This window comes from Anomaloglossus baeobatrachus, unplaced genomic scaffold, assembly GCF_048569485.1.
Source record: "Anomaloglossus baeobatrachus isolate aAnoBae1 unplaced genomic scaffold, aAnoBae1.hap1 Scaffold_420, whole genome shotgun sequence".
Lineage (NCBI taxonomy): Eukaryota > Metazoa > Chordata > Amphibia > Anura > Aromobatidae > Anomaloglossus > Anomaloglossus baeobatrachus.
In genome coordinates this window covers 154,315-181,524 of record NW_027443535.1, presented here as the reverse complement: position 1 = coordinate 181,524, position 27,210 = coordinate 154,315, and the positions used below count along the sequence as shown (strand labels likewise).

Below are 27,210 nucleotides of genomic sequence, written 5' to 3'. Positions count from 1 at the left end.
CCACCCGGGAAAAAAAGAGATTGCCCCCTCCTTCCACTAGCCCACCCTCCCACCCAAAGAACAACTTCTTCTGCGCAGCTTGTTTTCTAGGCAGCAGCGCTATTGTGATGTCATCGGGGGGCATTGTGACAAGCCGCCAGTGTTCCGTCTCTTCATGTTGTGCACAGTTCAAACGGAAAATACATCAACAGGCAGACTACAGAAAAGCTTACTATCAAAGGTTAGAGGGGGGCTTTCTCAGAGGGCTTTTTACAGTTTTTCTATTCCCAATTAGCCGTTTAAGTGTACTTATTGAAAGTAGTAATTCTTTCATAGGCCGCCCTTTCTTAGTATTTGACGTTCCTTATATTGCGGTATGAGGCTTCGCAGTAGGTTGCAAACATTCATCACCCATGACTGTCCCCAATTGAGCTCAGAAGCTCAATGTCTATCATGACCTCTCTTTTAGAATGTCCAAGAGCAAGCAAACTATTCCTCCAGGAGAGGGCGCCAACAGACTACTAAAGAGATCATCATTACTCAAAGAAAACCCCAAAAACCAATGCATGATAGGAATAAACAGGTAACTTTCTTTGGAGTGGAAGCGGAGAGATCGCACCAGATGCCAATTCTAGATGTTATCACACCTGTGGTCACTGCAGCAGCAGGTGAATCCACTTTGTCCAAAAGGGATCTATTCCATTCAATTGCAAATGATCTAGATAAGACAGAGAACTGCAGCACGGGGACATAGCCGAGTTGGTCAGGTTGAGTGGTGATGAGTTTGCTATTTGGATGAATAAAGAAAGTCAAAAGTGTGAAAGATAAAAAACAAAAGGAGGAAGTGTGAAAAGTGAATGGGCCAAATTGAGGTGCATATGAAGACGTATGCTTTCTTCCAATTCATTAAATCGGGCTAATATGAATCAGGTGAATTGAGTTCTGCTTTTGGAAACTGGGTTAAGAAGGGGTGCACCGTTCCTGGAGGTACTGCAATACCAGGTCAATGCGTGGAGTGGACAGAGCAAGCTCTTTTTCCATCTCCCTGTTCTAAAAATCCATTTAATATATGGTCCCCAGATAGGGGACGTATCAGATATTAAACTGATAAGAACAGATACTACACTTGATCTTAGCCAAAAGGCCGAGAAGCGATAACCAGAATTGGTTTGGGCCTCGAGTGGCACCCTGGCCTATGCCGGACACATCTTAGGGAGAGAGAGCGAGAGGGAGACAAACCCACGCCTACACAAGACATTTTGTCACCCAAGCCAACCCTTGAAAAGGCTGCTTTGCAGAGCCAAAACAAGAAGAATGGTGCGTTTTGCAGCCGCCGCCCACTGCAATGAATCTGAATAACTCCTCCTTTAGGGCGCAAGCAACTCCCCTCCCCCTTGCAGTCTTTCCAATTCACGATACAAAAAGACGGACAGGACAGGTTGCCTGACTTTCCGTCACTGCCACCCTTTGCCATCCTTACCCGTAGAAAGCCCTTTCATCATCCCCAAACCCTAATCTTTTCCCTTTCCTTCCCAGCCCCCAAACCCTGCCCTCTGTACCTTTCTCACCACCCGCTTCCCTTCTCCTGTCATCCCCCTACCACCCGGGAAAAAAAGAGATTGCCCCCTCCTTCCACTAGCCCACCCTCCCACCCAAAGAACAACTTCTTCTGCGCAGCTTGTTTTCTAGGCAGCAGCGCTATTGTGATGTCATCGGGGGGCATTGTGACAAGCCGCCAGTGTTCCGTCTCTTCATGTTGTGCACAGTTCAAACGGAAAATACATCAACAGGCAGACTACAGAAAAGCTTACTATCAAAGGTTAGAGGGGGGCTTTCTCAGAGGGCTTTTTACAGTTTTTCTATTCCCAATTAGCCGTTTAAGTGTACTTATTGAAAGTAGTAATTCTTTCATAGGCCGCCCTTTCTTAGTATTTGACGTTCCTTATATTGCGGTATGAGGCTTCGCAGTAGGTTGCAAACATTCATCACCCATGACTGTCCCCAATTGAGCTCAGAAGCTCAATGTCTATCATGACCTCTCTTTTAGAATGTCCAAGAGCAAGCAAACTATTCCTCCAGGAGAGGGCGCCAACAGACTACTAAAGAGATCATCATTACTCAAAGAAAACCCCAAAAACCAATGCATGATAGGAATAAACAGGTAACTTTCTTTGGAGTGGAAGCGGAGAGATCGCACCAGATGCCAATTCTAGATGTTATCACACCTGTGGTCACTGCAGCAGCAGGTGAATCCACTTTGTCCAAAAGGGATCTATTCCATTCAATTGCAAATGATCTAGATAAGACAGAGAAGACATAGCCGAGTTGGTCAGGTTGAGTGGTGATGAGTTTGCTATTTGGATGAATAAAGAAAGTCAAAAGTGTGAAAGATAAAAAACAAAAGGAGGAAGTGTGAAAAGTGAATGGGCCAAATTGAGGTGCATATGAAGACGTATGCTTTCTTCCAATTCATTAAATCGGGCTAATATGAATCAGGTGAATTGAGTTCTGCTTTTGGAAACTGGGTTAAGAAGGGGTGCACCGTTCCTGGAGGTACTGCAATACCAGGTCAATGCGTGGAGTGGACAGAGCAAGCTCTTTTTCCATCTCCCTGTTCTAAAAATCCATTTAATATATGGTCCCCAGATAGGGGACGTATCAGATATTAAACTGATAAGAACAGATACTACACTTGATCTTAGCCAAAAGGCCGAGAAGCGATAACCAGAATTGGTTTGGGCCTCGAGTGGCACCCTGGCCTATGCCGGACACATCTTAGGGAGAGAGAGCGAGAGGGAGACAAACCCACGCCTACACAAGACATTTTGTCACCCAAGCCAACCCTTGAAAAGGCTGCTTTGCAGAGCCAAAACAAGAAGAATGGTGCGTTTTGCAGCCGCCGCCCACTGCAATGAATCTGAATAACTCCTCCTTTAGGGCGCAAGCAACTCCCCTCCCCCTTGCAGTCTTTCCAATTCACGATACAAAAAGACGGACAGGACAGGTTGCCTGACTTTCCGTCACTGCCACCCTTTGCCATCCTTACCCGTAGAAAGCCCTTTCATCATCCCCAAACCCTAATCTTTTCCCTTTCCTTCCCAGCCCCCAAACCCTGCCCTCTGTACCTTTCTCACCACCCGCTTCCCTTCTCCTGTCATCCCCCTACCACCCGGGAAAAAAAGAGATTGCCCCCTCCTTCCACTAGCCCACCCTCCCACCCAAAGAACAACTTCTTCTGCGCAGCTTGTTTTCTAGGCAGCAGCGCTATTGTGATGTCATCGGGGGGCATTGTGACAAGCCGCCAGTGTTCCGTCTCTTCATGTTGTGCACAGTTCAAACGGAAAATACATCAACAGGCAGACTACAGAAAAGCTTACTATCAAAGGTTAGAGGGGGGCTTTCTCAGAGGGCTTTTTACAGTTTTTCTATTCCCAATTAGCCGTTTAAGTGTACTTATTGAAAGTAGTAATTCTTTCATAGGCCGCCCTTTCTTAGTATTTGACGTTCCTTATATTGCGGTATGAGGCTTCGCAGTAGGTTGCAAACATTCATCACCCATGACTGTCCCCAATTGAGCTCAGAAGCTCAATGTCTATCATGACCTCTCTTTTAGAATGTCCAAGAGCAAGCAAACTATTCCTCCAGGAGAGGGCGCCAACAGACTACTAAAGAGATCATCATTACTCAAAGAAAACCCCAAAAACCAATGCATGATAGGAATAAACAGGTAACTTTCTTTGGAGTGGAAGCGGAGAGATCGCACCAGATGCCAATTCTAGATGTTATCACACCTGTGGTCACTGCAGCAGCAGGTGAATCCACTTTGTCCAAAAGGGATCTATTCCATTCAATTGCAAATGATCTAGATAAGACAGAGAACTGCAGCACGGGGACATAGCCGAGTTGGTCAGGTTGAGTGGTGATGAGTTTGCTATTTGGATGAATAAAGAAAGTCAAAAGTGTGAAAGATAAAAAACAAAAGGAGGAAGTGTGAAAAGTGAATGGGCCAAATTGAGGTGCATATGAAGACGTATGCTTTCTTCCAATTCATTAAATCGGGCTAATATGAATCAGGTGAATTGAGTTCTGCTTTTGGAAACTGGGTTAAGAAGGGGTGCACCGTTCCTGGAGGTACTGCAATACCAGGTCAATGCGTGGAGTGGACAGAGCAAGCTCTTTTTCCATCTCCCTGTTCTAAAAATCCATTTAATATATGGTCCCCAGATAGGGGACGTATCAGATATTAAACTGATAAGAACAGATACTACACTTGATCTTAGCCAAAAGGCCGAGAAGCGATAACCAGAATTGGTTTGGGCCTCGAGTGGCACCCTGGCCTATGCCGGACACATCTTAGGGAGAGAGAGCGAGAGGGAGACAAACCCACGCCTACACAAGACATTTTGTCACCCAAGCCAACCCTTGAAAAGGCTGCTTTGCAGAGCCAAAACAAGAAGAATGGTGCGTTTTGCAGCCGCCGCCCACTGCAATGAATCTGAATAACTCCTCCTTTAGGGCGCAAGCAACTCCCCTCCCCCTTGCAGTCTTTCCAATTCACGATACAAAAAGACGGACAGGACAGGTTGCCTGACTTTCCGTCACTGCCACCCTTTGCCATCCTTACCCGTAGAAAGCCCTTTCATCATCCCCAAACCCTAATCTTTTCCCTTTCCTTCCCAGCCCCCAAACCCTGCCCTCTGTACCTTTCTCACCACCCGCTTCCCTTCTCCTGTCATCCCCCTACCACCCGGGAAAAAAAGAGATTGCCCCCTCCTTCCACTAGCCCACCCTCCCACCCAAAGAACAACTTCTTCTGCGCAGCTTGTTTTCTAGGCAGCAGCGCTATTGTGATGTCATCGGGGGGCATTGTGACAAGCCGCCAGTGTTCCGTCTCTTCATGTTGTGCACAGTTCAAACGGAAAATACATCAACAGGCAGACTACAGAAAAGCTTACTATCAAAGGTTAGAGGGGGGCTTTCTCAGAGGGCTTTTTACAGTTTTTCTATTCCCAATTAGCCGTTTAAGTGTACTTATTGAAAGTAGTAATTCTTTCATAGGCCGCCCTTTCTTAGTATTTGACGTTCCTTATATTGCGGTATGAGGCTTCGCAGTAGGTTGCAAACATTCATCACCCATGACTGTCCCCAATTGAGCTCAGAAGCTCAATGTCTATCATGACCTCTCTTTTAGAATGTCCAAGAGCAAGCAAACTATTCCTCCAGGAGAGGGCGCCAACAGACTACTAAAGAGATCATCATTACTCAAAGAAAACCCCAAAAACCAATGCATGATAGGAATAAACAGGTAACTTTCTTTGGAGTGGAAGCGGAGAGATCGCACCAGATGCCAATTCTAGATGTTATCACACCTGTGGTCACTGCAGCAGCAGGTGAATCCACTTTGTCCAAAAGGGATCTATTCCATTCAATTGCAAATGATCTAGATAAGACAGAGAACTGCAGCACGGGGACATAGCCGAGTTGGTCAGGTTGAGTGGTGATGAGTTTGCTATTTGGATGAATAAAGAAAGTCAAAAGTGTGAAAGATAAAAAACAAAAGGAGGAAGTGTGAAAAGTGAATGGGCCAAATTGAGGTGCATATGAAGACGTATGCTTTCTTCCAATTCATTAAATCGGGCTAATATGAATCAGGTGAATTGAGTTCTGCTTTTGGAAACTGGGTTAAGAAGGGGTGCACCGTTCCTGGAGGTACTGCAATACCAGGTCAATGCGTGGAGTGGACAGAGCAAGCTCTTTTTCCATCTCCCTGTTCTAAAAATCCATTTAATATATGGTCCCCAGATAGGGGACGTATCAGATATTAAACTGATAAGAACAGATACTACACTTGATCTTAGCCAAAAGGCCGAGAAGCGATAACCAGAATTGGTTTGGGCCTCGAGTGGCACCCTGGCCTATGCCGGACACATCTTAGGGAGAGAGAGCGAGAGGGAGACAAACCCACGCCTACACAAGACATTTTGTCACCCAAGCCAACCCTTGAAAAGGCTGCTTTGCAGAGCCAAAACAAGAAGAATGGTGCGTTTTGCAGCCGCCGCCCACTGCAATGAATCTGAATAACTCCTCCTTTAGGGCGCAAGCAACTCCCCTCCCCCTTGCAGTCTTTCCAATTCACGATACAAAAAGACGGACAGGACAGGTTGCCTGACTTTCCGTCACTGCCACCCTTTGCCATCCTTACCCGTAGAAAGCCCTTTCATCATCCCCAAACCCTAATCTTTTCCCTTTCCTTCCCAGCCCCCAAACCCTGCCCTCTGTACCTTTCTCACCACCCGCTTCCCTTCTCCTGTCATCCCCCTACCACCCGGGAAAAAAAGAGATTGCCCCCTCCTTCCACTAGCCCACCCTCCCACCCAAAGAACAACTTCTTCTGCGCAGCTTGTTTTCTAGGCAGCAGCGCTATTGTGATGTCATCGGGGGGCATTGTGACAAGCCGCCAGTGTTCCGTCTCTTCATGTTGTGCACAGTTCAAACGGAAAATACATCAACAGGCAGACTACAGAAAAGCTTACTATCAAAGGTTAGAGGGGGGCTTTCTCAGAGGGCTTTTTACAGTTTTTCTATTCCCAATTAGCCGTTTAAGTGTACTTATTGAAAGTAGTAATTCTTTCATAGGCCGCCCTTTCTTAGTATTTGACGTTCCTTATATTGCGGTATGAGGCTTCGCAGTAGGTTGCAAACATTCATCACCCATGACTGTCCCCAATTGAGCTCAGAAGCTCAATGTCTATCATGACCTCTCTTTTAGAATGTCCAAGAGCAAGCAAACTATTCCTCCAGGAGAGGGCGCCAACAGACTACTAAAGAGATCATCATTACTCAAAGAAAACCCCAAAAACCAATGCATGATAGGAATAAACAGGTAACTTTCTTTGGAGTGGAAGCGGAGAGATCGCACCAGATGCCAATTCTAGATGTTATCACACCTGTGGTCACTGCAGCAGCAGGTGAATCCACTTTGTCCAAAAGGGATCTATTCCATTCAATTGCAAATGATCTAGATAAGACAGAGAACTGCAGCACGGGGACATAGCCGAGTTGGTCAGGTTGAGTGGTGATGAGTTTGCTATTTGGATGAATAAAGAAAGTCAAAAGTGTGAAAGATAAAAAACAAAAGGAGGAAGTGTGAAAAGTGAATGGGCCAAATTGAGGTGCATATGAAGACGTATGCTTTCTTCCAATTCATTAAATCGGGCTAATATGAATCAGGTGAATTGAGTTCTGCTTTTGGAAACTGGGTTAAGAAGGGGTGCACCGTTCCTGGAGGTACTGCAATACCAGGTCAATGCGTGGAGTGGACAGAGCAAGCTCTTTTTCCATCTCCCTGTTCTAAAAATCCATTTAATATATGGTCCCCAGATAGGGGACGTATCAGATATTAAACTGATAAGAACAGATTTTGATTTAATGAAGCTTTCCAAAGCACCGCAAAAATGCATGACCGAAGTCACACCAAAAACAGTGCAAAGGCTAGGATTCGTGTGGACCCCTCCGTGAGAAGAGGATCCCCAAAAATCAACCCCGTCCCTCCGAGCCAGAAGGCCACAGCGAGGGTCAGGGATCTTCGGTGCTCCCCCAAGCCGAAGCCTGGTTGAGCCTTGTTGTTGCTCCCAGCGTCCACCGAGGCATCTTACCCAAGTGGAGTAGGGAGCTACTAGTCGTTGGTTTCGCAGCCGAGACTGCCCGGACCGTCAACCGGTGTTGGTTTCTCAGCCCAAGGCTGACCGGACCTCCAACCGGGTGTTGGTTTCTCAGCCCAAGGCTGACCGGACCTCCAACCGGGTGTTGGTTTCTCAGCCCAAGGCTAACCGGACCTCCAACCGGGTGTTGGTTTCTCAGCCAAAGCTGACCCGGACCTCCAACCGGGTGTTGGTTTCTCAGCCCAAAGCTGACCGGACCTCCGACCGGGATTATAAAAATTTCCCTTCTTAGCCAGAAGGCCGGGATAGGGCAATATGCTTGGAAAGTATGAATAGGCAAGGCGCGGCGTGCGACAGAGTCTGAGGCTTACCAGGGTCCCAACCTAGCAAGTTCAGACTCCCTCCAGGGTGTCCATTCCTGGGGCACATTGCACCATAACCCCCACACTTACTCAGTCTAATAGCCTCGATCCTGGTAGGGCCATGGTTTCCTCTAGATGGATATACTATCCTCCCAAAGTACTAACAAGCGCAACCTTCCAGTGTGCATTGCATCATTGTACTAAGGTGGCCGGAGCCTTAAACCACCTTTTCGAACGATACTACACTTGATCTTAGCCAAAAGGCCGAGAAGCGATAACCAGAATTGGTTTGGGCCTCGAGTGGCACCCTGGCCTATGCCGGACACATCTTAGGGAGAGAGAGCGAGAGGGTGACAAACCCACGCCTACACAAGACATTTTGTCACCCAAGCCAACCCTTGAAAAGGCTGCTTTGCAGAGCCAAAACAAGAAGAATGGTGCGTTTTGCAGCCGCCGCCCACTGCAATGAATCTGAATAACTCCTCCTTTAGGGCGCAAGCAACTCCCCTCCCCCTTGCAGTCTTTCCAATTCACGATACAAAAAGACGGACAGGACAGGTTGCCTGACTTTCCGTCACTGCCACCCTTTGCCATCCTTACCCGTAGAAAGCCCTTTCATCATCCCCAAACCCTAATCTTTTCCCTTTCCTTCCCAGCCCCCAAACCCTGCCCTCTGTACCTTTCTCACCACCCGCTTCCCTTCTCCTGTCATCCCCCTACCACCCGGGAAAAAAAGAGATTGCCCCCTCCTTCCACTAGCCCACCCTCCCACCCAAAGAACAACTTCGTCTGCGCAGCTTGTTTTCTAGGCAGCAGCGCTATTGTGATGTCATCGGGGGGCATTGTGACAAGCCGCCAGTGTTCCGTCTCTTCATGTTGTGCACAGTTCAAACGGAAAATACATCAACAGGCAGACTACAGAAAAGCTTACTATCAAAGGTTAGAGGGGGGCTTTCTCAGAGGGCTTTTTACAGTTTTTCTATTCCCAATTAGCCGTTTAAGTGTACTTATTGAAAGTAGTAATTCTTTCATAGGCCGCCCTTTCTTAGTATTTGACGTTCCTTATATTGCGGTATGAGGCTTCGCAGTAGGTTGCAAACATTCATCACCCATGACTGTCCCCAATTGAGCTCAGAAGCTCAATGTCTATCATGACCTCTCTTTTAGAATGTCCAAGAGCAAGCAAACTATTCCTCCAGGAGAGGGCGCCAACAGACTACTAAAGAGATCATCATTACTCAAAGAAAACCCCAAAAACCAATGCATGATAGGAATAAACAGGTAACTTTCTTTGGAGTGGAAGCGGAGAGATCGCACCAGATGCCAATTCTAGATGTTATCACACCTGTGGTCACTGCAGCAGCAGGTGAATCCACTTTGTCCAAAAGGGATCTATTCCATTCAATTGCAAATGATCTAGATAAGACAGAGAACTGCAGCACGGGGACATAGCCGAGTTGGTCAGGTTGAGTGGTGATGAGTTTGCTATTTGGATGAATAAAGAAAGTCAAAAGTGTGAAAGATAAAAAACAAAAGGAGGAAGTGTGAAAAGTGAATGGGCCAAATTGAGGTGCATATGAAGACGTATGCTTTCTTCCAATTCATTAAATCGGGCTAATATGAATCAGGTGAATTGAGTTCTGCTTTTGGAAACTGGGTTAAGAAGGGGTGCACCGTTCCTGGAGGTACTGCAATACCAGGTCAATGCGTGGAGTGGACAGAGCAAGCTCTTTTTCCATCTCCCTGTTCTAAAAATCCATTTAATATATGGTCCCCAGATAGGGGACGTATCAGATATTAAACTGATAAGAACAGATACTACACTTGATCTTAGCCAAAAGGCCGAGAAGCGATAACCAGAATTGGTTTGGGCCTCGAGTGGCACCCTGGCCTATGCCGGACACATCTTAGGGAGAGAGAGCGAGAGGGAGACAAACCCACGCCTACACAAGACATTTTGTCACCCAAGCCAACCCTTGAAAAGGCTGCTTTGCAGAGCCAAAACAAGAAGAATGGTGCGTTTTGCAGCCGCCGCCCACTGCAATGAATCTGAATAACTCCTCCTTTAGGGCGCAAGCAACTCCCCTCCCCCTTGCAGTCTTTCCAATTCACGATACAAAAAGACGGACAGGACAGGTTGCCTGACTTTCCGTCACTGCCACCCTTTGCCATCCTTACCCGTAGAAAGCCCTTTCATCATCCCCAAACCCTAATCTTTTCCCTTTCCTTCCCAGCCCCCAAACCCTGCCCTCTGTACCTTTCTCACCACCCGCTTCCCTTCTCCTGTCATCCCCCTACCACCCGGGAAAAAAAGAGATTGCCCCCTCCTTCCACTAGCCCACCCTCCCACCCAAAGAACAACTTCTTCTGCGCAGCTTGTTTTCTAGGCAGCAGCGCTATTGTGATGTCATCGGGGGGCATTGTGACAAGCCGCCAGTGTTCCGTCTCTTCATGTTGTGCACAGTTCAAACGGAAAATACATCAACAGGCAGACTACAGAAAAGCTTACTATCAAAGGTTAGAGGGGGGCTTTCTCAGAGGGCTTTTTACAGTTTTTCTATTCCCAATTAGCCGTTTAAGTGTACTTATTGAAAGTAGTAATTCTTTCATAGGCCGCCCTTTCTTAGTATTTGACGTTCCTTATATTGCGGTATGAGGCTTCGCAGTAGGTTGCAAACATTCATCACCCATGACTGTCCCCAATTGAGCTCAGAAGCTCAATGTCTATCATGACCTCTCTTTTAGAATGTCCAAGAGCAAGCAAACTATTCCTCCAGGAGAGGGCGCCAACAGACTACTAAAGAGATCATCATTACTCAAAGAAAACCCCAAAAACCAATGCATGATAGGAATAAACAGGTAACTTTCTTTGGAGTGGAAGCGGAGAGATCGCACCAGATGCCAATTCTAGATGTTATCACACCTGTGGTCACTGCAGCAGCAGGTGAATCCACTTTGTCCAAAAGGGATCTATTCCATTCAATTGCAAATGATCTAGATAAGACAGAGAACTGCAGCACGGGGACATAGCCGAGTTGGTCAGGTTGAGTGGTGATGAGTTTGCTATTTGGATGAATAAAGAAAGTCAAAAGTGTGAAAGATAAAAAACAAAAGGAGGAAGTGTGAAAAGTGAATGGGCCAAATTGAGGTGCATATGAAGACGTATGCTTTCTTCCAATTCATTAAATCGGGCTAATATGAATCAGGTGAATTGAGTTCTGCTTTTGGAAACTGGGTTAAGAAGGGGTGCACCGTTCCTGGAGGTACTGCAATACCAGGTCAATGCGTGGAGTGGACAGAGCAAGCTCTTTTTCCATCTCCCTGTTCTAAAAATCCATTTAATATATGGTCCCCAGATAGGGGACGTATCAGATATTAAACTGATAAGAACAGATACTACACTTGATCTTAGCCAAAAGGCCGAGAAGCGATAACCAGAATTGGTTTGGGCCTCGAGTGGCACCCTGGCCTATGCCGGACACATCTTAGGGAGAGAGAGCGAGAGGGAGACAAACCCACGCCTACACAAGACATTTTGTCACCCAAGCCAACCCTTGAAAAGGCTGCTTTGCAGAGCCAAAACAAGAAGAATGGTGCGTTTTGCAGCCGCCGCCCACTGCAATGAATCTGAATAACTCCTCCTTTAGGGCGCAAGCAACTCCCCTCCCCCTTGCAGTCTTTCCAATTCACGATACAAAAAGACGGACAGGACAGGTTGCCTGACTTTCCGTCACTGCCACCCTTTGCCATCCTTACCCGTAGAAAGCCCTTTCATCATCCCCAAACCCTAATCTTTTCCCTTTCCTTCCCAGCCCCCAAACCCTGCCCTCTGTACCTTTCTCACCACCCGCTTCCCTTCTCCTGTCATCCCCCTACCACCCGGGAAAAAAAGAGATTGCCCCCTCCTTCCACTAGCCCACCCTCCCACCCAAAGAACAACTTCTTCTGCGCAGCTTGTTTTCTAGGCAGCAGCGCTATTGTGATGTCATCGGGGGGCATTGTGACAAGCCGCCAGTGTTCCGTCTCTTCATGTTGTGCACAGTTCAAACGGAAAATACATCAACAGGCAGACTACAGAAAAGCTTACTATCAAAGGTTAGAGGGGGGCTTTCTCAGAGGGCTTTTTACAGTTTTTCTATTCCCAATTAGCCGTTTAAGTGTACTTATTGAAAGTAGTAATTCTTTCATAGGCCGCCCTTTCTTAGTATTTGACGTTCCTTATATTGCGGTATGAGGCTTCGCAGTAGGTTGCAAACATTCATCACCCATGACTGTCCCCAATTGAGCTCAGAAGCTCAATGTCTATCATGACCTCTCTTTTAGAATGTCCAAGAGCAAGCAAACTATTCCTCCAGGAGAGGGCGCCAACAGACTACTAAAGAGATCATCATTACTCAAAGAAAACCCCAAAAACCAATGCATGATAGGAATAAACAGGTAACTTTCTTTGGAGTGGAAGCGGAGAGATCGCACCAGATGCCAATTCTAGATGTTATCACACCTGTGGTCACTGCAGCAGCAGGTGAATCCACTTTGTCCAAAAGGGATCTATTCCATTCAATTGCAAATGATCTAGATAAGACAGAGAACTGCAGCACGGGGACATAGCCGAGTTGGTCAGGTTGAGTGGTGATGAGTTTGCTATTTGGATGAATAAAGAAAGTCAAAAGTGTGAAAGATAAAAAACAAAAGGAGGAAGTGTGAAAAGTGAATGGGCCAAATTGAGGTGCATATGAAGACGTATGCTTTCTTCCAATTCATTAAATCGGGCTAATATGAATCAGGTGAATTGAGTTCTGCTTTTGGAAACTGGGTTAAGAAGGGGTGCACCGTTCCTGGAGGTACTGCAATACCAGGTCAATGCGTGGAGTGGACAGAGCAAGCTCTTTTTCCATCTCCCTGTTCTAAAAATCCATTTAATATATGGTCCCCAGATAGGGGACGTATCAGATATTAAACTGATAAGAACAGATTTTTGATTTAATGAAGCTTTCCAAAGCACCACAAAAAATGCATGACCGAAGTCACACCAAAAACAGTGCAAAGGCTAGGATTCGTGTGGACCCCACCGTGAGGAGAGGGTCCCCAAAAATCAACCCCGTCCCTCCGAGCCAGAAGGCCACAGCAAGGGTCAGGGATCTTCGGTGCTCCCCCAAGCCGAAGCCTGGTTGAGCCTTGTCGTTGCTCCCAGCGTCCACCCAGGCATCTTACCCAAGTGTAGTAGAGAGCTACTAGTTGTTGGTTTCGCAGCCGAAACTGCCCGGACCGTCAACCGGTGTTGGTTTCTCAGCCCAAGGCTAACCGGACCTCCAACCGGGTGTTGGTTTCTCAGCCGAAGCTGACCCAGACCTCCAACCGGGTGTTGGTTTCTCAGCCGAAGCTGACCCAGACCTCCAACCGGGTGTTAGTTTCTCAGCCCAAAGCTGACCAGACCTCCGACCGGGATTATAAAAATTTCCCTTCCTAGCCAGAAGGCCGGGATAGGGTAATATGCTCAAAAAGTATGAAAAGGCAAGGTACGGTGTGCTACAGAGCCCAAGGCTTGCCGGGGTCCCAAGCCAGCAAGCTCAGACTCACTCCAGGGTCGTCAGTCCTGGAGCACGTTGTACCATAGCCCCCCACCCTTACTCAGTCTAATAGCCTCGATCCTGGTAGGGACATGTTTTCCTCTAGATGAATATACTATCCACCCAGAGTACTAGCAAGCGCAACCTTCCAGTGTGCATTGTATCATTGTACTAAGGTGGCCTGGAGCTTAAACCACCTCTTCGAACAACACTACACTTGATCTTAGCCAAAAGGCCGAGAAGCGATAACCAGAATTGGTTTGGGCCTCGAGTGGCACCCTGGCCTATGCCGGACACATCTTAGGGAGAGAGAGCGAGAGGGAGACAAACCCACGCCTACACAAGACATTTTGTCACCCAAGCCAACCCTTGAAAAGGCTGCTTTGCAGAGCCAAAACAAGAAGAATGGTGCGTTTTGCAGCCGCCGCCCACTGCAATGAATCTGAATAACTCCTCCTTTAGGGCGCAAGCAACTCCCCTCCCCCTTGCAGTCTTTCCAATTCACGATACAAAAAGACGGACAGGACAGGTTGCCTGACTTTCCGTCACTGCCACCCTTTGCCATCCTTACCCGTAGAAAGCCCTTTCATCATCCCCAAACCCTAATCTTTTCCCTTTCCTTCCCAGCCCCCAAACCCTGCCCTCTGTACCTTTCTCACCACCCGCTTCCCTTCTCCTGTCATCCCCCTACCACCCGGGAAAAAAAGAGATTGCCCCCTCCTTCCACTAGCCCACCCTCCCACCCAAAGAACAACTTCTTCTGCGCAGCTTGTTTTCTAGGCAGCAGCGCTATTGTGATGTCATCGGGGGGCATTGTGACAAGCCGCCAGTGTTCCGTCTCTTCATGTTGTGCACAGTTCAAACGGAAAATACATCAACAGGCAGACTACAGAAAAGCTTACTATCAAAGGTTAGAGGGGGGCTTTCTCAGAGGGCTTTTTACAGTTTTTCTATTCCCAATTAGCCGTTTAAGTGTACTTATTGAAAGTAGTAATTCTTTCATAGGCCGCCCTTTCTTAGTATTTGACGTTCCTTATATTGCGGTATGAGGCTTCGCAGTAGGTTGCAAACATTCATCACCCATGACTGTCCCCAATTGAGCTCAGAAGCTCAATGTCTATCATGACCTCTCTTTTAGAATGTCCAAGAGCAAGCAAACTATTCCTCCAGGAGAGGGCGCCAACAGACTACTAAAGAGATCATCATTACTCAAAGAAAACCCCAAAAACCAATGCATGATAGGAATAAACAGGTAACTTTCTTTGGAGTGGAAGCGGAGAGATCGCACCAGATGCCAATTCTAGATGTTATCACACCTGTGGTCACTGCAGCAGCAGGTGAATCCACTTTGTCCAAAAGGGATCTATTCCATTCAATTGCAAATGATCTAGATAAGACAGAGAACTGCAGCACGGGGACATAGCCGAGTTGGTCAGGTTGAGTGGTGATGAGTTTGCTATTTGGATGAATAAAGAAAGTCAAAAGTGTGAAAGATAAAAAACAAAAGGAGGAAGTGTGAAAAGTGAATGGGCCAAATTGAGGTGCATATGAAGACGTATGCTTTCTTCCAATTCATTAAATCGGGCTAATATGAATCAGGTGAATTGAGTTCTGCTTTTGGAAACTGGGTTAAGAAGGGGTGCACCGTTCCTGGAGGTACTGCAATACCAGGTCAATGCGTGGAGTGGACAGAGCAAGCTCTTTTTCCATCTCCCTGTTCTAAAAATCCATTTAATATATGGTCCCCAGATAGGGGACGTATCAGATATTAAACTGATAAGAACAGATACTACACTTGATCTTAGCCAAAAGGCCGAGAAGCGATAACCAGAATTGGTTTGGGCCTCGAGTGGCACCCTGGCCTATGCCGGACACATCTTAGGGAGAGAGAGCGAGAGGGAGACAAACCCACGCCTACACAAGACATTTTGTCACCCAAGCCAACCCTTGAAAAGGCTGCTTTGCAGAGCCAAAACAAGAAGAATGGTGCGTTTTGCAGCCGCCGCCCACTGCAATGAATCTGAATAACTCCTCCTTTAGGGCGCAAGCAACTCCCCTCCCCCTTGCAGTCTTTCCAATTCACGATACAAAAAGACGGACAGGACAGGTTGCCTGACTTTCCGTCACTGCCACCCTTTGCCATCCTTACCCGTAGAAAGCCCTTTCATCATCCCCAAACCCTAATCTTTTCCCTTTCCTTCCCAGCCCCCAAACCCTGCCCTCTGTACCTTTCTCACCACCCGCTTCCCTTCTCCTGTCATCCCCCTACCACCCGGGAAAAAAAGAGATTGCCCCCTCCTTCCACTAGCCCACCCTCCCACCCAAAGAACAACTTCTTCTGCGCAGCTTGTTTTCTAGGCAGCAGCGCTATTGTGATGTCATCGGGGGGCATTGTGACAAGCCGCCAGTGTTCCGTCTCTTCATGTTGTGCACAGTTCAAACGGAAAATACATCAACAGGCAGACTACAGAAAAGCTTACTATCAAAGGTTAGAGGGGGGCTTTCTCAGAGGGCTTTTTACAGTTTTTCTATTCCCAATTAGCCGTTTAAGTGTACTTATTGAAAGTAGTAATTCTTTCATAGGCCGCCCTTTCTTAGTATTTGACGTTCCTTATATTGCGGTATGAGGCTTCGCAGTAGGTTGCAAACATTCATCACCCATGACTGTCCCCAATTGAGCTCAGAAGCTCAATGTCTATCATGACCTCTCTTTTAGAATGTCCAAGAGCAAGCAAACTATTCCTCCAGGAGAGGGCGCCAACAGACTACTAAAGAGATCATCATTACTCAAAGAAAACCCCAAAAACCAATGCATGATAGGAATAAACAGGTAACTTTCTTTGGAGTGGAAGCGGAGAGATCGCACCAGATGCCAATTCTAGATGTTATCACACCTGTGGTCACTGCAGCAGCAGGTGAATCCACTTTGTCCAAAAGGGATCTATTCCATTCAATTGCAAATGATCTAGATAAGACAGAGAACTGCAGCACGGGGACATAGCCGAGTTGGTCAGGTTGAGTGGTGATGAGTTTGCTATTTGGATGAATAAAGAAAGTCAAAAGTGTGAAAGATAAAAAACAAAAGGAGGAAGTGTGAAAAGTGAATGGGCCAAATTGAGGTGCATATGAAGACGTATGCTTTCTTCCAATTCATTAAATCGGGCTAATATGAATCAGGTGAATTGAGTTCTGCTTTTGGAAACTGGGTTAAGAAGGGGTGCACCGTTCCTGGAGGTACTGCAATACCAGGTCAATGCGTGGAGTGGACAGAGCAAGCTCTTTTTCCATCTCCCTGTTCTAAAAATCCATTTAATATATGGTCCCCAGATAGGGGACGTATCAGATATTAAACTGATAAGAACAGATTTTGATTTAATGAAGCTTTCCAAAGCACCGCAAAAATGCATGACCGAAGTCACACCAAAAACAGTGCAAAGGCTAGGATTCGTGTGGACCCCTCCGTGAGAAGAGGATCCCCAAAAATCAACCCCGTCCCTCCGAGCCAGAAGGCCACAGCGAGGGTCAGGGATCTTCGGTGCTCCCCCAAGCCGAAGCCTGGTTGAGCCTTGTTGTTGCTCCCAGCGTCCACCGAGGCATCTTACCCAAGTGGAGTAGGGAGCTACTAGTCGTTGGTTTCGCAGCCGAGACTGCCCGGACCGTCAACCGGTGTTGGTTTCTCAGCCCAAGGCTGACCGGACCTCCAACCGGGTGTTGATTTCTCAGCCCAAGGCTGACCGGACCTCCAACCGGGTGTTGGTTTCTCAGCCCAAGGCTAACCGGACCTCCAACCGGGTGTTGGTTTCTCAGCCAAAGCTGACCCGGACCTCCAACCGGGTGTTGGTTTCTCAGCCCAAAGCTGACCGGACCTCCGACCGGGATTATAAAAATTTCCCTTCTTAGCCAGAAGGCCGGGATAGGGCAATATGCTTGGAAAGTATGAATAGGCAAGGCGCGGCGTGCGACAGAGTCTGAGGCTTACCAGGGTCCCAACCTAGCAAGTTCAGACTCCCTCCAGGGTGTCCATTCCTGGGGCACATTGCACCATAACCCCCACACTTACTCAGTCTAATAGCCTCGATCCTGGTAGGGCCATGGTTTCCTCTAGATGGATATACTATCCTCCCAAAGTACTAACAAGCGCAACCTTCCAGTGTGCATTGCATCATTGTACTAAGGTGGCCGGAGCCTTAAACCACCTTTTCGAACGATACTACACTTGATCTTAGCCAAAAGGCCGAGAAGCGATAACCAGAATTGGTTTGGGCCTCGAGTGGCACCCTGGCCTATGCCGGACACATCTTAGGGAGAGAGAGCGAGAGGGAGACAAACCCACGCCTACACAAGACATTTTGTCACCCAAGCCAACCCTTGAAAAGGCTGCTTTGCAGAGCCAAAACAAGAAGAATGGTGCGTTTTGCAGCCGCCGCCCACTGCAATGAATCTGAATAACTCCTCCTTTAGGGCGCAAGCAACTCCCCTCCCCCTTGCAGTCTTTCCAATTCACGATACAAAAAGACGGACAGGACAGGTTGCCTGACTTTCCGTCACTGCCACCCTTTGCCATCCTTACCCGTAGAAAGCCCTTTCATCATCCCCAAACCCTAATCTTTTCCCTTTCCTTCCCAGCCCCCAAACCCTGCCCTCTGTACCTTTCTCACCACCCGCTTCCCTTCTCCTGTCATCCCCCTACCACCCGGGAAAAAAAGAGATTGCCCCCTCCTTCCACTAGCCCACCCTCCCACCCAAAGAACAACTTCTTCTGCGCAGCTTGTTTTCTAGGCAGCAGCGCTATTGTGATGTCATCGGGGGGCATTGTGACAAGCCGCCAGTGTTCCGTCTCTTCATGTTGTGCACAGTTCAAACGGAAAATACATCAACAGGCAGACTACAGAAAAGCTTACTATCAAAGGTTAGAGGGGGGCTTTCTCAGAGGGCTTTTTACAGTTTTTCTATTCCCAATTAGCCGTTTAAGTGTACTTATTGAAAGTAGTAATTCTTTCATAGGCCGCCCTTTCTTAGTATTTGACGTTCCTTATATTGCGGTATGAGGCTTCGCAGTAGGTTGCAAACATTCATCACCCATGACTGTCCCCAATTGAGCTCAGAAGCTCAATGTCTATCATGACCTCTCTTTTAGAATGTCCAAGAGCAAGCAAACTATTCCTCCAGGAGAGGGCGCCAACAGACTACTAAAGAGATCATCATTACTCAAAGAAAACCCCAAAAACCAATGCATGATAGGAATAAACAGGTAACTTTCTTTGGAGTGGAAGCGGAGAGATCGCACCAGATGCCAATTCTAGATGTTATCACACCTGTGGTCACTGCAGCAGCAGGTGAATCCACTTTGTCCAAAAGGGATCTATTCCATTCAATTGCAAATGATCTAGATAAGACAGAGAACTGCAGCACGGGGACATAGCCGAGTTGGTCAGGTTGAGTGGTGATGAGTTTGCTATTTGGATGAATAAAGAAAGTCAAAAGTGTGAAAGATAAAAAACAAAAGGAGGAAGTGTGAAAAGTGAATGGGCCAAATTGAGGTGCATATGAAGACGTATGCTTTCTTCCAATTCATTAAATCGGGCTAATATGAATCAGGTGAATTGAGTTCTGCTTTTGGAAACTGGGTTAAGAAGGGGTGCACCGTTCCTGGAGGTACTGCAATACCAGGTCAATGCGTGGAGTGGACAGAGCAAGCTCTTTTTCCATCTCCCTGTTCTAAAAATCCATTTAATATATGGTCCCCAGATAGGGGACGTATCAGATATTAAACTGATAAGAACAGATTTTTTGATTTAATGAAGCTTTCCAAAGCACCGCAAAAAATGCATGACCGAAGTCACACCAAAAACAGTGCAAAGGCTAGGATTCGTGTGGACCCCTCCGTGAGGAGAGGGTCCCCAAAAATCAACCCCGTCCCTCCGAGCCAGAAGGCCACAGCAAGGGTCAGGGATCTTCGGTGCTCCCCCAAGCCGAAGCCTGGTTGAGCCTTGTCGTTGCTCCCAGCGTCCACCCAGGCATCTTACCCAAGTGGAGTAGAGAGCTACTAGTTGTTGGTTTCGCAGCCGAAACTGCCCGGACCGTCAACCGGTGTTGGTTTCTCAGCCCAAGGCTAACCGGACCTCCAACCGGGTGTTGGTTTCTCAGCCGAAGCTGACCCAGACCTCCAACCGGGTGTTGGTTTCTCAGCCGAAGCTGACCCGGACCTCCAACCGGGTGTTGGTTTCTCAGCCCAAAGCTGAACGGACCTCCGACCATGATTATAAAAATTTCCCTTCCTAGCCAGAAGGCCGGGATAGAGCAATATGCTCAGAAAGTATGAAAGGGCAAGGTACGGTGTGCTACAGAGCCCAAGGCTCGCCGGGGTCCCAAGCCAGCAAGCTCAGACTCACTCCAGGGTCGTCAGTCCTGGGGCACATTGCACCATAGCCCCCACACTTACTCAGTATAATAGCCTCGATCCTGGTAGGGCCATGTTTTCCTCTAGATGAATATACTATACATCAAGAGTACTAGCAAGCGCAACCTTCCAGTGTGCATTGCATCTGCCGAGCCTCACAGATACTACACTTGATCTTAGCCAAAAGGCCGAGAAGCGATAACCAGAATTGGTTTGGGCCTCGAGTGGCACCCTGGCCTATGCCGGACACATCTTAGGGAGAGAGAGCGAGAGGGAGACAAACCCACGCCTACACAAGACATTTTGTCACCCAAGCCAACCCTTGAAAAGGCTGCTTTGCAGAGCCAAAACAAGAAGAATGGTGCGTTTTGCAGCCGCCGCCCACTGCAATGAATCTGAATAACTCCTCCTTTAGGGCGCAAGCAACTCCCCTCCCCCTTGCAGTCTTTCCAATTCACGATACAAAAAGACGGACAGGACAGGTTGCCTGACTTTCCGTCACTGCCACCCTTTGCCATCCTTACCCGTAGAAAGCCCTTTCATCATCCCCAAACCCTAATCTTTTCCCTTTCCTTCCCAGCCCCCAAACCCTGCCCTCTGTACCTTTCTCACCACCCGCTTCCCTTCTCCTGTCATCCCCCTACCACCCGGGAAAAAAAGAGATTGCCCCCTCCTTCCACTAGCCCACCCTCCCACCCAAAGAACAACTTCTTCTGCGCAGCTTGTTTTCTAGGCAGCAGCGCTATTGTGATGTCATCGGGGGGCATTGTGACAAGCCGCCAGTGTTCCGTCTCTTCATGTTGTGCACAGTTCAAACGGAAAATACATCAACAGGCAGACTACAGAAAAGCTTACTATCAAAGGTTAGAGGGGGGCTTTCTCAGAGGGCTTTTTACAGTTTTTCTATTCCCAATTAGCCGTTTAAGTGTACTTATTGAAAGTAGTAATTCTTTCATAGGCCGCCCTTTCTTAGTATTTGACGTTCCTTATATTGCGGTATGAGGCTTCGCAGTAGGTTGCAAACATTCATCACCCATGACTGTCCCCAATTGAGCTCAGAAGCTCAATGTCTATCATGACCTCTCTTTTAGAATGTCCAAGAGCAAGCAAACTATTCCTCCAGGAGAGGGCGCCAACAGACTACTAAAGAGATCATCATTACTCAAAGAAAACCCCAAAAACCAATGCATGATAGGAATAAACAGGTAACTTTCTTTGGAGTGGAAGCGGAGAGATCGCACCAGATGCCAATTCTAGATGTTATCACACCTGTGGTCACTGCAGCAGCAGGTGAATCCACTTTGTCCAAAAGGGATCTATTCCATTCAATTGCAAATGATCTAGATAAGACAGAGAACTGCAGCACGGGGACATAGCCGAGTTGGTCAGGTTGAGTGGTGATGAGTTTGCTATTTGGATGAATAAAGAAAGTCAAAAGTGTGAAAGATAAAAAACAAAAGGAGGAAGTGTGAAAAGTGAATGGGCCAAATTGAGGTGCATATGAAGACGTATGCTTTCTTCCAATTCATTAAATCGGGCTAATATGAATCAGGTGAATTGAGTTCTGCTTTTGGAAACTGGGTTAAGAAGGGGTGCACCGTTCCTGGAGGTACTGCAATACCAGGTCAATGCGTGGAGTGGACAGAGCAAGCTCTTTTTCCATCTCCCTGTTCTAAAAATCCATTTAATATATGGTCCCCAGATAGGGGACGTATCAGATATTAAACTGATAAGAACAGATACTACACTTGATCTTAGCCAAAAGGCCGAGAAGCGATAACCAGAATTGGTTTGGGCCTCGAGTGGCACCCTGGCCTATGCCGGACACATCTTAGGGAGAGAGAGCGAGAGGGAGACAAACCCACGCCTACACAAGACATTTTGTCACCCAAGCCAACCCTTGAAAAGGCTGCTTTGCAGAGCCAAAACAAGAAGAATGGTGCGTTTTGCAGCCGCCGCCCACTGCAATGAATCTGAATAACTCCTCCTTTAGGGCGCAAGCAACTCCCCTCCCCCTTGCAGTCTTTCCAATTCACGATACAAAAAGACGGACAGGACAGGTTGCCTGACTTTCCGTCACTGCCACCCTTTGCCATCCTTACCCGTAGAAAGCCCTTTCATCATCCCCAAACCCTAATCTTTTCCCTTTCCTTCCCAGCCCCCAAACCCTGCCCTCTGTACCTTTCTCACCACCCGCTTCCCTTCTCCTGTCATCCCCCTACCACCCGGGAAAAAAAGAGATTGCCCCCTCCTTCCACTAGCCCACCCTCCCACCCAAAGAACAACTTCTTCTGCGCAGCTTGTTTTCTAGGCAGCAGCGCTATTGTGATGTCATCGGGGGGCATTGTGACAAGCCGCCAGTGTTCCGTCTCTTCATGTTGTGCACAGTTCAAACGGAAAATACATCAACAGGCAGACTACAGAAAAGCTTACTATCAAAGGTTAGAGGGGGGCTTTCTCAGAGGGCTTTTTACAGTTTTTCTATTCCCAATTAGCCGTTTAAGTGTACTTATTGAAAGTAGTAATTCTTTCATAGGCCGCCCTTTCTTAGTATTTGACGTTCCTTATATTGCGGTATGAGGCTTCGCAGTAGGTTGCAAACATTCATCACCCATGACTGTCCCCAATTGAGCTCAGAAGCTCAATGTCTATCATGACCTCTCTTTTAGAATGTCCAAGAGCAAGCAAACTATTCCTCCAGGAGAGGGCGCCAACAGACTACTAAAGAGATCATCATTACTCAAAGAAAACCCCAAAAACCAATGCATGATAGGAATAAACAGGTAACTTTCTTTGGAGTGGAAGCGGAGAGATCGCACCAGATGCCAATTCTAGATGTTATCACACCTGTGGTCACTGCAGCAGCAGGTGAATCCACTTTGTCCAAAAGGGATCTATTCCATTCAATTGCAAATGATCTAGATAAGACAGAGAACTGCAGCACGGGGACATAGCCGAGTTGGTCAGGTTGAGTGGTGATGAGTTTGCTATTTGGATGAATAAAGAAAGTCAAAAGTGTGAAAGATAAAAAACAAAAGGAGGAAGTGTGAAAAGTGAATGGGCCAAATTGAGGTGCATATGAAGACGTATGCTTTCTTCCAATTCATTAAATCGGGCTAATATGAATCAGGTGAATTGAGTTCTGCTTTTGGAAACTGGGTTAAGAAGGGGTGCACCGTTCCTGGAGGTACTGCAATACCAGGTCAATGCGTGGAGTGGACAGAGCAAGCTCTTTTTCCATCTCCCTGTTCTAAAAATCCATTTAATATATGGTCCCCAGATAGGGGACGTATCAGATATTAAACTGATAAGAACAGATACTACACTTGATCTTAGCCAAAAGGCCGAGAAGCGATAACCAGAATTGGTTTGGGCCTCGAGTGGCACCCTGGCCTATGCCGGACACATCTTAGGGAGAGAGAGCGAGAGGGAGACAAACCCACGCCTACACAAGACATTTTGTCACCCAAGCCAACCCTTGAAAAGGCTGCTTTGCAGAGCCAAAACAAGAAGAATGGTGCGTTTTGCAGCCGCCGCCCACTGCAATGAATCTGAATAACTCCTCCTTTAGGGCGCAAGCAACTCCCCTCCCCCTTGCAGTCTTTCCAATTCACGATACAAAAAGACGGACAGGACAGGTTGCCTGACTTTCCGTCACTGCCACCCTTTGCCATCCTTACCCGTAGAAAGCCCTTTCATCATCCCCAAACCCTAATCTTTTCCCTTTCCTTCCCAGCCCCCAAACCCTGCCCTCTGTACCTTTCTCACCACCCGCTTCCCTTCTCCTGTCATCCCCCTACCACCCGGGAAAAAAAGAGATTGCCCCCTCCTTCCACTAGCCCACCCTCCCACCCAAAGAACAACTTCTTCTGCGCAGCTTGTTTTCTAGGCAGCAGCGCTATTGTGATGTCATCGGGGGGCATTGTGACAAGCCGCCAGTGTTCCGTCTCTTCATGTTGTGCACAGTTCAAACGGAAAATACATCAACAGGCAGACTACAGAAAAGCTTACTATCAAAGGTTAGAGGGGGGCTTTCTCAGAGGGCTTTTTACAGTTTTTCTATTCCCAATTAGCCGTTTAAGTGTACTTATTGAAAGTAGTAATTCTTTCATAGGCCGCCCTTTCTTAGTATTTGACGTTCCTTATATTGCGGTATGAGGCTTCGCAGTAGGTTGCAAACATTCATCACCCATGACTGTCCCCAATTGAGCTCAGAAGCTCAATGTCTATCATGACCTCTCTTTTAGAATGTCCAAGAGCAAGCAAACTATTCCTCCAGGAGAGGGCGCCAACAGACTACTAAAGAGATCATCATTACTCAAAGAAAACCCCAAAAACCAATGCATGATAGGAATAAACAGGTAACTTTCTTTGGAGTGGAAGCGGAGAGATCGCACCAGATGCCAATTCTAGATGTTATCACACCTGTGGTCACTGCAGCAGCAGGTGAATCCACTTTGTCCAAAAGGGATCTATTCCATTCAATTGCAAATGATCTAGATAAGACAGAGAACTGCAGCACGGGGACATAGCCGAGTTGGTCAGGTTGAGTGGTGATGAGTTTGCTATTTGGATGAATAAAGAAAGTCAAAAGTGTGAAAGATAAAAAACAAAAGGAGGAAGTGTGAAAAGTGAATGGGCCAAATTGAGGTGCATATGAAGACGTATGCTTTCTTCCAATTCATTAAATCGGGCTAATATGAATCAGGTGAATTGAGTTCTGCTTTTGGAAACTGGGTTAAGAAGGGGTGCACCGTTCCTGGAGGTACTGCAATACCAGGTCAATGCGTGGAGTGGACAGAGCAAGCTCTTTTTCCATCTCCCTGTTCTAAAAATCCATTTAATATATGGTCCCCAGATAGGGGACGTATCAGATATTAAACTGATAAGAACAGATACTACACTTGATCTTAGCCAAAAGGCCGAGAAGCGATAACCAGAATTGGTTTGGGCCTCGAGTGGCACCCTGGCCTATGCCGGACACATCTTAGGGAGAGAGAGCGAGAGGGAGACAAACCCACGCCTACACAAGACATTTTGTCACCCAAGCCAACCCTTGAAAAGGCTGCTTTGCAGAGCCAAAACAAGAAGAATGGTGCGTTTTGCAGCCGCCGCCCACTGCAATGAATCTGAATAACTCCTCCTTTAGGGCGCAAGCAACTCCCCTCCCCCTTGCAGTCTTTCCAATTCACGATACAAAAAGACGGACAGGACAGGTTGCCTGACTTTCCGTCACTGCCACCCTTTGCCATCCTTACCCGTAGAAAGCCCTTTCATCATCCCCAAACCCTAATCTTTTCCCTTTCCTTCCCAGCCCCCAAACCCTGCCCTCTGTACCTTTCTCACCACCCGCTTCCCTTCTCCTGTCATCCCCCTACCACCCGGGAAAAAAAGAGATTGCCCCCTCCTTCCACTAGCCCACCCTCCCACCCAAAGAACAACTTCTTCTGCGCAGCTTGTTTTCTAGGCAGCAGCGCTATTGTGATGTCATCGGGGGGCATTGTGACAAGCCGCCAGTGTTCCGTCTCTTCATGTTGTGCACAGTTCAAACGGAAAATACATCAACAGGCAGACTACAGAAAAGCTTACTATCAAAGGTTAGAGGGGGGCTTTCTCAGAGGGCTTTTTACAGTTTTTCTATTCCCAATTAGCCGTTTAAGTGTACTTATTGAAAGTAGTAATTCTTTCATAGGCCGCCCTTTCTTAGTATTTGACGTTCCTTATATTGCGGTATGAGGCTTCGCAGTAGGTTGCAAACATTCATCACCCATGACTGTCCCCAATTGAGCTCAGAAGCTCAATGTCTATCATGACCTCTCTTTTAGAATGTCCAAGAGCAAGCAAACTATTCCTCCAGGAGAGGGCGCCAACAGACTACTAAAGAGATCATCATTACTCAAAGAAAACCCCAAAAACCAATGCATGATAGGAATAAACAGGTAACTTTCTTTGGAGTGGAAGCGGAGAGATCGCACCAGATGCCAATTCTAGATGTTATCACACCTGTGGTCACTGCAGCAGCAGGTGAATCCACTTTGTCCAAAAGGGATCTATTCCATTCAATTGCAAATGATCTAGATAAGACAGAGAACTGCAGCACGGGGACATAGCCGAGTTGGTCAGGTTGAGTGGTGATGAGTTTGCTATTTGGATGAATAAAGAAAGTCAAAAGTGTGAAAGATAAAAAACAAAAGGAGGAAGTGTGAAAAGTGAATGGGCCAAATTGAGGTGCATATGAAGACGTATGCTTTCTTCCAATTCATTAAATCGGGCTAATATGAATCAGGTGAATTGAGTTCTGCTTTTGGAAACTGGGTTAAGAAGGGGTGCACCGTTCCTGGAGGTACTGCAATACCAGGTCAATGCGTGGAGTGGACAGAGCAAGCTCTTTTTCCATCTCCCTGTTCTAAAAATCCATTTAATATATGGTCCCCAGATAGGGGACGTATCAGATATTAAACTGATAAGAACAGATTTGATTTAACAGCATCTTTATTATCATGCACTACTCACAAAAAGGTAACAAACCGTGTACAGTGCCGCAGCCCCGTACACACAGAACTATACAATCCTTCTTACATAGCCATAGAGTACGACGCACTAAACTATACATCACACTCCTATGCTTATCCATAACACTCAAGCTGAAAGAAAAAGTTAGACAATAAATAACGACGAAACGGCGATTGGGGGATGGGGGTAGGGGAAAAGGGGGATAGGGTGGGGAAATCACAGGCCCGAAGCTTTATTGAAAGACGCACATAACGGGAAAAGGAGGGAGGGGGCATGGAAGAGGTCTAAACCTCCTCCTCGGCGCTGTCGTCCGGACTGTCCATGATGGAATAGTCTCTGAGCAGGCTGTGGATCAGCCTGCGGCAATCCTGGATAGACATCCTCTCCCTCTTCAAGATGAGCCGGTTCCTGGCGACCCAAATAGCGTCCTTAAAGCAGTTCATAAGGCGCCAAGCCTCCTGGATGGCTCCAACGGTGTGAGTCCCAGGGAAGAGTCCATAAAGTACGGAATGGTACGATAGGCTCCCTCTGGGGACGGAGTTCCTCAGGTCATCCTCCAGGGCAACCAACAGGCGCTGTGCGAAACGGCAGTCCCAAAAGGCGTGCAGCGATGTTTCCTCCACGAAGGGGCACCTTGGGCAGTACCGGGTTTTGCACAGGTTCCGGGCGTGCATGAATGACCGGACGGGCAGTCCGCCCTGTATCGCCATCCATGACAAGTCCTTGTG

The 27,210-nt window shown here is 47.3% G+C and overlaps 14 non-coding genes and 4 pseudogenes across 14 annotated transcripts; all 18 read right to left on the bottom strand.

Moving 5' to 3' along the window:
• Positions 1 to 944: 944 nt before the first annotated feature.
• On the bottom strand, positions 945 to 1,135 carry LOC142278796 (U2 spliceosomal RNA). The gene has a single exon (XR_012741586.1). It is a non-coding gene; the product is annotated as a U2 spliceosomal RNA (small nuclear RNA).
• Positions 1,136 to 2,510: 1,375 nt separating this feature from the next.
• Positions 2,511 to 2,701, bottom strand: LOC142278795 (U2 spliceosomal RNA). The gene has a single exon (XR_012741585.1). It is a non-coding gene; the product is annotated as a U2 spliceosomal RNA (small nuclear RNA).
• Positions 2,702 to 4,088: 1,387 nt separating this feature from the next.
• On the bottom strand, positions 4,089 to 4,279 carry LOC142278794 (U2 spliceosomal RNA). Its single transcript, XR_012741584.1, has one exon. It is a non-coding gene; the product is annotated as a U2 spliceosomal RNA (small nuclear RNA).
• A 1,387-nt stretch (positions 4,280 to 5,666) lies between these two features.
• LOC142278793 (U2 spliceosomal RNA) lies at positions 5,667 to 5,857 on the bottom strand. Its single transcript, XR_012741583.1, has one exon. It is a non-coding gene; the product is annotated as a U2 spliceosomal RNA (small nuclear RNA).
• Positions 5,858 to 7,244: 1,387 nt separating this feature from the next.
• Positions 7,245 to 7,439, bottom strand: LOC142278875 (U2 spliceosomal RNA). The gene has a single exon (XR_012741656.1). It is a non-coding gene; the product is annotated as a U2 spliceosomal RNA (small nuclear RNA).
• A 697-nt stretch (positions 7,440 to 8,136) lies between these two features.
• On the bottom strand, positions 8,137 to 8,278 carry LOC142278895 (U2 spliceosomal RNA; annotated as a pseudogene).
• A 1,387-nt stretch (positions 8,279 to 9,665) lies between these two features.
• LOC142278790 (U2 spliceosomal RNA) lies at positions 9,666 to 9,856 on the bottom strand. The gene has a single exon (XR_012741581.1). It is a non-coding gene; the product is annotated as a U2 spliceosomal RNA (small nuclear RNA).
• A 1,387-nt stretch (positions 9,857 to 11,243) lies between these two features.
• Positions 11,244 to 11,434, bottom strand: LOC142278789 (U2 spliceosomal RNA). The gene has a single exon (XR_012741580.1). It is a non-coding gene; the product is annotated as a U2 spliceosomal RNA (small nuclear RNA).
• A 1,387-nt stretch (positions 11,435 to 12,821) lies between these two features.
• LOC142278862 (U2 spliceosomal RNA) lies at positions 12,822 to 13,014 on the bottom strand. Its single transcript, XR_012741645.1, has one exon. It is a non-coding gene; the product is annotated as a U2 spliceosomal RNA (small nuclear RNA).
• Positions 13,015 to 15,203: 2,189 nt separating this feature from the next.
• On the bottom strand, positions 15,204 to 15,394 carry LOC142278788 (U2 spliceosomal RNA). Its single transcript, XR_012741579.1, has one exon. It is a non-coding gene; the product is annotated as a U2 spliceosomal RNA (small nuclear RNA).
• Positions 15,395 to 16,781: 1,387 nt separating this feature from the next.
• LOC142278874 (U2 spliceosomal RNA) lies at positions 16,782 to 16,976 on the bottom strand. The gene has a single exon (XR_012741655.1). It is a non-coding gene; the product is annotated as a U2 spliceosomal RNA (small nuclear RNA).
• A 697-nt stretch (positions 16,977 to 17,673) lies between these two features.
• Positions 17,674 to 17,815, bottom strand: LOC142278894 (U2 spliceosomal RNA; annotated as a pseudogene).
• A 1,387-nt stretch (positions 17,816 to 19,202) lies between these two features.
• On the bottom strand, positions 19,203 to 19,400 carry LOC142278881 (U2 spliceosomal RNA). The gene has a single exon (XR_012741661.1). It is a non-coding gene; the product is annotated as a U2 spliceosomal RNA (small nuclear RNA).
• Positions 19,401 to 19,963: 563 nt separating this feature from the next.
• LOC142278889 (U2 spliceosomal RNA) lies at positions 19,964 to 20,169 on the bottom strand (annotated as a pseudogene).
• Positions 20,170 to 21,556: 1,387 nt separating this feature from the next.
• LOC142278787 (U2 spliceosomal RNA) lies at positions 21,557 to 21,747 on the bottom strand. The gene has a single exon (XR_012741578.1). It is a non-coding gene; the product is annotated as a U2 spliceosomal RNA (small nuclear RNA).
• Positions 21,748 to 23,134: 1,387 nt separating this feature from the next.
• Positions 23,135 to 23,325, bottom strand: LOC142278786 (U2 spliceosomal RNA). Its single transcript, XR_012741577.1, has one exon. It is a non-coding gene; the product is annotated as a U2 spliceosomal RNA (small nuclear RNA).
• Positions 23,326 to 24,712: 1,387 nt separating this feature from the next.
• Positions 24,713 to 24,903, bottom strand: LOC142278785 (U2 spliceosomal RNA). The gene has a single exon (XR_012741576.1). It is a non-coding gene; the product is annotated as a U2 spliceosomal RNA (small nuclear RNA).
• A 1,387-nt stretch (positions 24,904 to 26,290) lies between these two features.
• On the bottom strand, positions 26,291 to 26,492 carry LOC142278866 (U2 spliceosomal RNA; annotated as a pseudogene).
• Positions 26,493 to 27,210: the final 718 nt, after the last annotated feature.